Raw genomic sequence first — 10,652 nt, forward strand, 5'->3', positions numbered from 1 at the left:
TTATAAGACATATATCTTATCTTAAGACATAAGCTTCATCTTAAGGTTTCTCAGCCCTTTGGTGACATCAAGTCTTCAAGGACACCTTCATCTGTTAAAGATTCCTTAAGAAAATATCTGCTGCGTTTGTCTTACTGAAGCATGGGATGGTATGTGCATTTTTGGCTAACAAAGCCCATTTTGGTGTACCCGTGAGATCTCTTTGTTTCAAAGGCCCATCCGCATAAACGTGTCCATAATTTAAAATGTGGTTTGAATCTTTTTACATTACTAATTCAAAGTCCATTTGATTATTGGTAAGGTATTAAGAGCCATGGATATTTTTATGATCACTCATCATTAAACCCATTTGCACGTCTCAAATACATCTGCCAAATCTCTAAACCATTCATAAAAAATCCTTAAACTAAACTTGTATCTTTTCTAAGTGAGTATGTTGGTTTAAGATTAAGATATCACATGCACGAGTATTTAATTGGTTTTTAGGATCAAAGTTTGAAAGTGCAACATTTTTGTGACCTGTTTTATCTTAGGAATTTTTGGCACATTTTATTTTTTATAATATTAATGTGTTAAAATCAATCAAATTAAAAGTCCATTAAATTGCATTGTTGAGCCCAATCCATTTTCAATTTAAATTATAGTAAATTTTCTTTTGATTAATACTATTAGATTGTTAAGGCAAGGTTTAGAATTTTTTTTTATAAAAAAAGACTAATTGCACAAATCATGTTCCAAATAATGTTCCAAGTAATATTCCAAATCATATTTCAATTAAGTCCAAATGTTACAAGTTACTCTAATAGAGCTTAAATTAAAATTATAAAAAGATCTTGCTAATAATCCCAAAAAAGTAGTTACATAGTTCTCCAAAAAAAAAAGGAAGTTTCAAATTAAATTTACATATTAAAAAAACTCCAAATAATCCAAATTTACACAAAAATCCAAAGGAGCATTTGATTAATTTACAGGTTAAAAAAATAATCTAAAATTCTGAAAATAATTGAATGGACTCTAATGGTTTGAAGTAGTCTTCAGAGACTTTCTCCAAAGCCAATGGTCCCTTCGTGTAGTGCCCCAACTCAAAAAGCCAGTGCCCCTTTTCAATAATTTCAAAATCAATTCACCTGCAAATGCAAAAACAAATTCAAAGTTAAAAAAACTGCTTATCAAAATAAGCACTTAAAACAAACTGGAAAATAAACCATAAAATAAACAGATTATTTGGTTACACGGTAAACCAAGGAGAACACTCAAGAACACTTTGCAATATCCACATCAACAACCTTAAATCCATAAGGTAATTGTCCCCCAAAATCTGGAAAAAGGATAACTTAACAAGTTATCTCAGAACCTCAGCATTCATCACATATATAACAACAACAAATTAACAGTAAAAAGGAGAGGACGTTTTGATAAAAATCCAGAAGAAAATTTCAAAGTTTTTTTCTCTGTTAACTCCAAAGAGACAACACAGTAAGAGATTTTCTCAAAAAGAAAACCTAGAACACAACAATAAACACACAGAGCAAAATTTCTAAGGAAAATCCTAGAAAGATAACAGCAACAACCGAGCAATTCTTTTTCAGAACCCAGAATATAAAGTAACAATATATTTCGAAAAAAACCTAAAGCTCATTTTTTTCATCAACCGCTCAAACTTATCACCAGAGTTTGAGCAAGGTTGAGCTATAAGCTGAATCTAAAGCAAAGGAGGAGTAGGAGGCAACTCTAAAGGAATCAGAAGATAATTACATTACCTTTGAGTTTGTCGCCGGAACCACGCCAAAATCTCTCCGTGTAGGTAGTCTTGCGTTTCTTCTTTCCCTTTTAATTTCGTCTTAATATAGAGCTCTTCTCGTTGATCCTTTTTCCTTTGGTAATTTCTTGAGACTCCGTAGATCTTGGGTTTAATTTCGTTTTGTGTGAATTGGGTTTTCTGTTTTAGGGTTTCCGATTTGGGTTTGTGGTTGGGATTTTGTTGATTTTGTGGCAGGATCCGCAACCGCGAGCGTGAATAAAGGGGAGTTGGTATTTGAGATTTAGGTTTTGAGTGGTGGTTCGCCGGAGAAGAAGGTGGCGCCACCGCCGTTGGCCGGCAACCGCCATCTTCTCCGGTAGGTTGAAGTCAGAGGTGTTTAGAAGTTTGCAGAGCTTGTGTTTGCTCTGAGAGGAAGAGAGAGAGAGAGTTGTTTTTAACAAATGAAGCGCTTAAGCGCTTTTCTGCTGGCTTTAGGCGAAAAGGGCTCCCTCATTGGGAGAAACTTGTTTTCCAGCGGTGGGCCTCCAGTCCAGGCCCAATTGAGCTTTTGTTTATTTTAGCACCCCATTTTCGAATGGGTGACCCCTGTTTATTTTATTTTATTTTATTATTATTTGTTGTATATTTCGATTGGTTGGTTGTTTTTAGGCCCATACTGATTTTTTTTAGAATGTTAATTAGAAAATATTTTAGAATTTAATTTGATTTCTTTTTTTAGGAATAATTGTAGATTAATTATAATTATAAGGTGATTTGGAATTATTTTAGATTTTTTAATTTAATTTAGAATAATTTTAGATTTTAATATTTGAAAATATTTTATAATTTAATTAGATCTTTTTTTAGAAATAATTGTAGATTAATTAGAATTATAAGTTGATTTAGAATTATTTTAGAATCTTTAATTTAATTTAGAATGATTTTAGATTTTAATCTTTGAAAATATTTTAGAATTTAATTAGATATTTTTTAGAAATAATTTTAGATTAATTAGAATTATAAGTTGATTTAGAATTATTTTAGAATTTTTAATTTGATTTAGAATGATTTTAGATTTTAATATTTGAAAATGTTTTAGAATTTAATTAAATCTTTTTTAGAAATAATTGTAGATTAATTAGAATTATAAGTTGATTTATAATTATTTTAGAATTTTTAGTTTAATTTAGAATGATTTTAAAATTTAATCTTTGTTAATATTTTAGAATTTAATTAGTTTTCTTTGTTAGAAATTATTGTAGATTAATTAGAATTATAAGTCAATTTAGAATTACTTTAGAATTTTTAATTTAATTTAGAATTATTTTAGATTTTAATCTTTGAAAATATTTTAGAATTTAATTAGATCTTTTTTTAAAAAATAATTGTAGATTAATTAGAATTATAAGTTGATTTAGAATTATTTTAGAATTTTAATTTAAAATGATTTTAGAATTTAATCTTTATTAATATTTTAAAATTAATATTTTGGATAATAGTTTAGAATTGAGATTTTTGATGGTTTAATATTGTTTTGAGTTTTAATTTAATGATACTTTTATAAATTGTTTAAACTTTAGTTATTTGTTTTAGATTTAATATTTTATTGCAATTCTCTTGATTATTCCATGTTGATTTCAATTAACACCTAACATTTAACGATTAACTCTAATTTTTAATTACCGCAATTAACATCTAACTCTTTTAAATTCCGCTTCTAACATTTATTTTTTATATTTACTTTATATCATTGTACATCCTTCATCTTATCTTAAAATGAACCTAAAAATGATAAAGACTTAAAAAATACAAAAAAGATTATAATTCCCATGCCATCAATTCAAACCAATTTTTTTTTATAAAAAAAAACAAATAAAACCTCTCGATTCAAAGTCGAGCCCATTTTTCAAAACACCTATGTAAGTCGACCGCTTGTAAAAGCATCGCCATCAACCTCACATGGCTTACTCTTGGGCTTTCTTACAATGAGACCTACTCGGTTTTAATTAATCGATTAAATGGACCATTCACTAAATAAATTCAATTCATTCACAAGAATGCAATTTTTAAAACCTCGATCCGACATCGAAGGTTAAATTAAAATACTTAATCACATCTAAACAACACTCCATTTGAAAATGAAAAGGGGCATGGTTTTGAGTTTTCAACTCCTCTCCTCGATTATTTGAATACGAGTTTTCTTACTCGGTTAGTCAAATGGTCGTCATTTCTAATCCATTTAAGCAAAAACAAATCAAATCCTTTTATAACAAGAAACTAAAAGGGAGATAACTTTGAGTCTTCAATTTTTCTCCACGACTATTTGAATACAAGTTCTCTTACTTGGTTATTCAAATAATTGTCGTTCCTCTACAAACTTCTAAACCCGATTAAATCAAATTATTTTCATAATAAGCTAAATGAAAAAGGAGATGACTTTAAGTCTTCAACTTCTCTCCTCAATTGTTTGAATATGAGTTCTCTTACTCGGTCAGTCAAACAATTGTCATTTTTTACAAACATACAACTTAATCAAATCATTTTCATAACAAACTGTACGAAAAGGGAGATGGTCTTGAGTTTTCAATTCCTCTTCTCAAATGCTTGGATATGAGTTGTTTTACTCAGTCATTCAAGCACTTGTCGTTCATTCTAAAAATACATCGACCATACATAAACTTATTTTTATAATCACTTAGATGAAAGAGAAAGTGGTCTAGAGTTTTCTATTCCTTTTCCCGATTATTAGGATACGAGTTGTCTTACTCGATTATCCGAGTATTCGTCATCCATTTAAAACACCTTAATTACTATCAAATCCTTTCTATAATTAAAGATGAAAAAGAAAGTGGTCTAGAGTTTTCTATTCCCTTTCCCGACTGTTAGGATACGAGTTGTCTTACTCGACTATCCGAGTAATCGTCATCCGACCAAAAACGTCTCGACCAATCAAAATATCCGACATATTAATCCAACTTGTCACCCCCGTGTGACTGAAACTCTTTTCAGAAAGAACACTGTTAATCCTTTCTAATACGCACAACAAACTAAATGCTTAAGCCTCCTCCGAGAGTAGACAAGCCCACGTTTAGCCTTTAGGATGCGATCTAAACAGTCGTTCATTAAAATACACCAACCAACCGTAGTTCCCCGAACTACGAATGCTCTGATTTCCTTATTATACCATAAGGATACGTAGGCAGGAGATTGCTGTATCTTCGCGAGCACACTAATAAAAAACCTCCCCTTTCCTTTTCTGAGGTTCTCATCTATTTCTATTTTTAATAATTTTATAACCCAAAGATAACAAACAAACATAAATTAACACACGAAACACACATTAGAACAAAAAGGTTCCCGTTGAGTACAACGGACGTAAGGGGTGCTAATACCTTCCCCTTACGTAATCCACTCCCGAACCCGAATATGGTTGCGACGACCATTATTCCATTTCCTAAAGGTTTTATCGATATTTTCCTATCCCTTCATTGGGATAAATAAAGTTCGGTGGCGACTCTGTTCGAACACTAATTTTTTCCGCGACCATCGCGAGGAATCGTATTTTTCGAGATGCGACGGGTTGGATATGCATTTTTTGTGGACATAGAATATGAAGAAAAAATACAGACCTTTGTCACATTTGCAAAGCTTTAGGGAAATCGAATCTCAACACTAGAAGAATGAACGATAAAGAAGAAAAAGATAGCATCAGACACACATAACACAACAAAACAAATGTGATTCTAAATATACAAGCAAACAAGCAAAAATAAATGAAGCAAAGGGGATTGATATGAATGTTAGTGACAAATATCCTTTCACCAGGGGATAGACAAGTGGAGTGATCAAGGGAAATATGGATGTAGGGCAAGAAAACTCATATGCAATAATTGTTGTTTTTCCAGAAGCTTTAAATGCTTTAGAGGACAAAGATAATGTGGACACATACAAGGTTGATGAAGGCAAAAATAACGTAAATAAATAAGTTATAAAGGAACTGGTTCATTTTAAAAATATAAGCTATGATTACTTACAATTTATGGATGCTACACAACCAAATGTAACTGATGATACAGCTGAAGATCATCATAGAAATGAAGCTTTTCTAAAAGAATCATGTGCAAACATGGTTGATCACATGGATTCTAATGAAGGTTACTCTCAATTTTCTTTGGCTAATTTTCAACTTGTTATTTCAAAATCTGAAAAGAAGAAAAGAAGAAAAAAATTGAAAGCTAGAGAAGCTTACGGTACCATATCAAAATATGGTTTAAATAAGCCTTCCCAATGAAGTGTTCATTTTGGAACATTAGAGAATTGCCAATTCCCCATCAAAACATTCTCAAAACCTATAAACCTAATGTCTTCCTAATTGTAGAACCCTTGATAAACCATTTAACCTTTCTCCATTCATTACGGAATATAGTAGACTTAAAGCTTTTTGCAATAAACAACAAGAATCTTCATGCACCAAACCTCTGGTGCATTTGCAAGAAACCCTTAGACTCTCAAATTTGAAATATATCATATTAATATGTCTCATTCATTGTGCAAATTTAAAATAAAACTTTGGTTTAGGTTGTAATTTATGTATCCACTTGTTTTGTAACTAGAACAAGACCCTGATTTAACCTCTCTTATTGCCATGCTTCTAGGAACATGCCACAGTGTTTTGTTGAGGGACTACAATTTAATACTTAGGGATCATGAACACAAGGATTCCAATAGCCTTAATAGGATCAAAAGGGAGGAATTCAAAGCTTGTCCAGACCTAAACAATCTGATTGAAATCCCTACAAAAGCTACCAATCTCACTTGGTACAATCGCAAATATGGGAGGACCTTAATAGAAAGGAAGTTGGATAGGGCCTTATGCAACCAATAATGGTTCTAGACTTGTTACTCCATGAAATTTATATCCATACCTAGGGTTAGGTCTAATCATCATCCTATCTTGGTGGACTCTTCTTTCATCTAACATACGATCATTTCCCAAATCAATTTTTTTGTATGTGAACATTAGATGAAACTTGCAAAGATTTTATATCTAGAATATGGTCCACTATGGTGATTATATGCCATATGTATATCCTAAATAGGAAGTTTTCTATTCTAAAATACCATTTCAAGAAGTGGAATATGGATACCTTTGGAAATATTCATTAACTAGTCATGTAACTATAAGAAGACTCTAGTTTAACCTCTATTCCTGTCATGCCTATAGGAAATCTTGTGGTGTTTTGTTGGGGACTAAAATTCAAACCTTGGGACTCATTAACACAAGCCTTTCAATAGCCCTAATAGGATCCCAATGAAGGAACTCTAAGCTTGGTTAGACCTAAACAATCTGGTTGAAATCCCTACGAAGTTACCAATCTCACTTGTTATAATGGGAGATATAGGAGAGCCTAAATAGAAAGTAAGTTGGATAGGAACTTATGCAACAAAGAGTGTTTCTCAACTTGTTACTCCATGGCATCTATATTCCCGCCTAGACTTAGGTTTGATCATCATCCTATCTTGGTGGACTCTTCTTTCATTCAACATAGAATCATTTCCCAATTCAAATTTTTTGGTATGTAGACATTACATGACACTTGCAAATATTTTATATCTAGTGTTCTGTATCGGCTAAAGTCCCAATAAGATAAGGCTCACTTACTTTTCTCGCTCCATTGAGCCTAAAGTATAAATGCCTTAACAAAGGGTTTTCAGGTACACAATCTCTAATCTCCACTTTCAGTACAATTATCTTGAACCTAAACTGACTTGGGCATTGGAGCGCTAACCATGCAAGTAACCCCTAGGTCTGCCGTATCGGAGATAAGCAACAATTGTTTAAGATTAACCTCACCGTCTCCAGAGGCATCGAGATTGCAACCTCCGATCCAAGTTTCCATATCACAGAGTCTCATAGGAAGTTTCACTCCGCCGCAGTTTCTAAAATCTCTTCCAAACCTCGTTCCGCAATGGAACAGTGACGTCGTCTATGGGAACAACTTCTGATCCCTGCATCTTCCACGACTTTTTGTCCCTACATTCAATTTTCTGGTGAGAAGTTCTCATCAACGTCCGAATGGAGATACACTAAATTGAGTTCAAAGTTCAATTGTGTATGATCAAATCAAATTCAACATAGATAACAACTTTCGATTTTGGCGATTTCAACGAGGCCAAGTTCGTTTCACAGATTTGAAATCCAAAAGTGTCTCAGATGAAGAAATCGAGGTTGTGCAAAATCAATATTTCAGACCTACAATGTTTGGGTTTGTTCAACTTCGATGGTCCACTTATATCGGTCTCACGTAACTGCGGGATGACGTCAATGAATATCATCAGACTTGAACCCATAACTACAAAGTTTCGACCAGTCAGGCACATTTCGAGTTTAAGCTGACCAAGAATATTGATCCTCCTTCAACCTTGGGAAGCAAAACCACATACATCCATCAGAGCCCGACCATCTCCCAAGCTGAAGATTTAGTCCTCCAGATCAATCAAAGATCACACCGCCCAAACAACAAATTCGAGGACGAGCGATTGGTACACACTTGTGGTAGACTGCGAGATTCAATTCATGTATTTGTAAATATATTACCTAGCTGCAATTACTGATAGAATTGTAAAATGCAAACAATGTACATATATGTATTACAGTTATATTCTTGTTGTTCTCCTTTTTATCTTGTCTCTTCTTTAGGGCACCGTAATGTTAATGCACGTGATAGAAAACTGGGATACAACCAGCAGAGTTGACGCATGAGCTAAATATTTTAGGGGTGTTGTCATAGACGCTCTGCATGTCCGACTAAAGCAATCAAAAACCCACAACGTCTAGCGCGCCTAAAGACTTTAGGGGTGTTGTCGGAGACGCTTTGCACGTCCGACTAGAGTAATTAAATCCCCACAGTGCCGAGTATGCCTAAAGATTTCAAAGATATAGTGTCTTGACTAAGTTGAAAAGTATTTTGACCTGGATTTCTTAACCAAAAGAGGTTCTCACGAACCAGACTCTAAACTTATAAACGCGTCCGAAAATAGTTTTAAAATCACTTTTCTTTTTAAGTTAAAAACTCCTAATGAACTAAACAAAGCGCTTTCGCTGTATTTGAAATAGTTAAAAACAACTAAGTTTAAACAGACGTCGGACTACTTTCGATCTTACCCAACGGAAATTAAGTGCGGGAAAATTTAAGTTGAAAGTCAAAATAACCCTTAAGTGTTTCTACGAACAATTGTACGGATTATCGGTTCAATTACGATCCTTACATTATAACCTTTATAGGTTTAGCCAGACATGGTAAAGTAAAAGTGCATTTTAATTTTTATCATAAAAACGGATAAATAAAAGACTTAAAAAAAGGAGTGCGGGAAAGTAAACGAAATAAAGGCAGTGCGGGAAAGTAAACAAAATAAAGGCAGTGCGGGAAAATAAAGTAGATAAAGGTAAAGCAATAAAACCTGCTCCAATCGGAGGGTAAAATAAAGTGCGTAACAGAAATGAAAATGGCGGCAGGATTAAACTTCCTTCCAAAGTGCTCCAAACTCGATTACAGACTCGATTACACAGTGTGGCAACACTCTGATGTGAAGCGATTACCACTTTTACACAATACTGATATATGCCTAGTTGTAACTAAGTTCGGATGATGAAACAAATGAAATCAAGCCTCTATTTATGGGCAAGAAGAAAACATGGAAATTACAAGGATGCCCCTAAGTTTGAAAATGGGCGGGAACCATTTTGTTCTTGTGGCGCCCGCCAAAACATCATGGCGCCCGCCACAGGAGGAAATTGCAGCGCCCATGTGGAGATCGTGGGGGACGTGGCAGTTGAGGAGAAGTTGAAATTGGGACACGTCATGGCTGGACCCATGGCGCCCACCACAGTGGGAGCCACAAGTGTAAAGTGTTGATTTTAAGGCTTTTTAGCTCATTTCTGCTCCTTTTCTCGATCGGGGCTCCGATTAGACTGAAAACCTGAAAACAAAGAAAAACATAGTAATAACATAACAAAATAACAGTAAAACAACTAAAATGCATGCGAAATCGGAGTCGAAAATATGGTGAATTTCAGTGTCATCAACATCATGGGAAACAACTTTTATGTTGAATACTTTTCCATTTGAAGCTTGGATAATGATGAATTTTGAGGTGGAAGTTTGAGAAATCAAACATAATTGAAAATTTTCTAAGTACCAAGTCAAATGACCACTTCTTCCACCTTGAATAACTTTTGCTATGATATTTAAATGGAAAAAGTTCATTCATAAAAGTTGTAGCTCTTTCATCCCTATTAAATTTGGTCATAAATTTGACATCATTTGGATTTGGCATGCAGGGGGTTATGCATTTTAGAAGTTGAGGAAAATTGCTTATTCAATGATGATGACCCAAAATGAACTATAATGTTTCCTCTTGGTACATGCCCTTTAAAGTTGAATTTGACATATATCAAAGAATCAAAGTTGGATAATACATATTGAAATTTATCATAGAACTTGGATGTACTTCATCTAATAAAATTTGAGCAAGTTATGGTCCTTGGAAGTTCATTCTAACTAGGGCACATACAAAATGACCTATAATCTTTCAGCATAAAAAATGACTTTCCAAGAAAAACTAGCTCTTGTGTCAACATTAAAGTTGTTTGTAATGTCATAAGGAGTAACTTTGATCTTGAAATCATTTTCATATGACAAAAATTGTAGGATATAGGGTCTAGGAAACCCCAGTTTTGACCAGTTGACTTTCTCTGGTCAACCACCTTGAACCAACTTGCAAACTTGAAGTTTTCTTGATCTTTGGGACTCATGGAGGATCATATATGTATAATATGATGTAATATGAAGCATACCTTGAAATATTTGATCAAATGTTGAAGAAACTTGCTGAGAAAGTCACACAAGAT

At 33.3% G+C, this 10,652-nt stretch overlaps 1 long non-coding RNA gene across 1 annotated transcript; it reads right to left on the reverse strand.

Annotated features, from left to right (window-relative positions):
* Window positions 1-814: 814 nt before the first annotated feature.
* On the reverse strand, window positions 815-2,216 carry LOC127123191 (uncharacterized). Its single transcript, XR_007803574.1, has 2 exons — window positions 1,761-2,216; window positions 815-1,127 (listed from the first exon to the last, which is right to left on the reverse strand). It is a non-coding gene; the product is annotated as an uncharacterized LOC127123191 (long non-coding RNA).
* Window positions 2,217-10,652: the final 8,436 nt, after the last annotated feature.

Source organism: Lathyrus oleraceus, chromosome 1 (genome assembly GCF_024323335.1).
Source record: "Lathyrus oleraceus cultivar Zhongwan6 chromosome 1, CAAS_Psat_ZW6_1.0, whole genome shotgun sequence".
In the NCBI taxonomy this organism is placed as follows: Eukaryota; Viridiplantae; Streptophyta; class Magnoliopsida; order Fabales; family Fabaceae; genus Lathyrus; species Lathyrus oleraceus.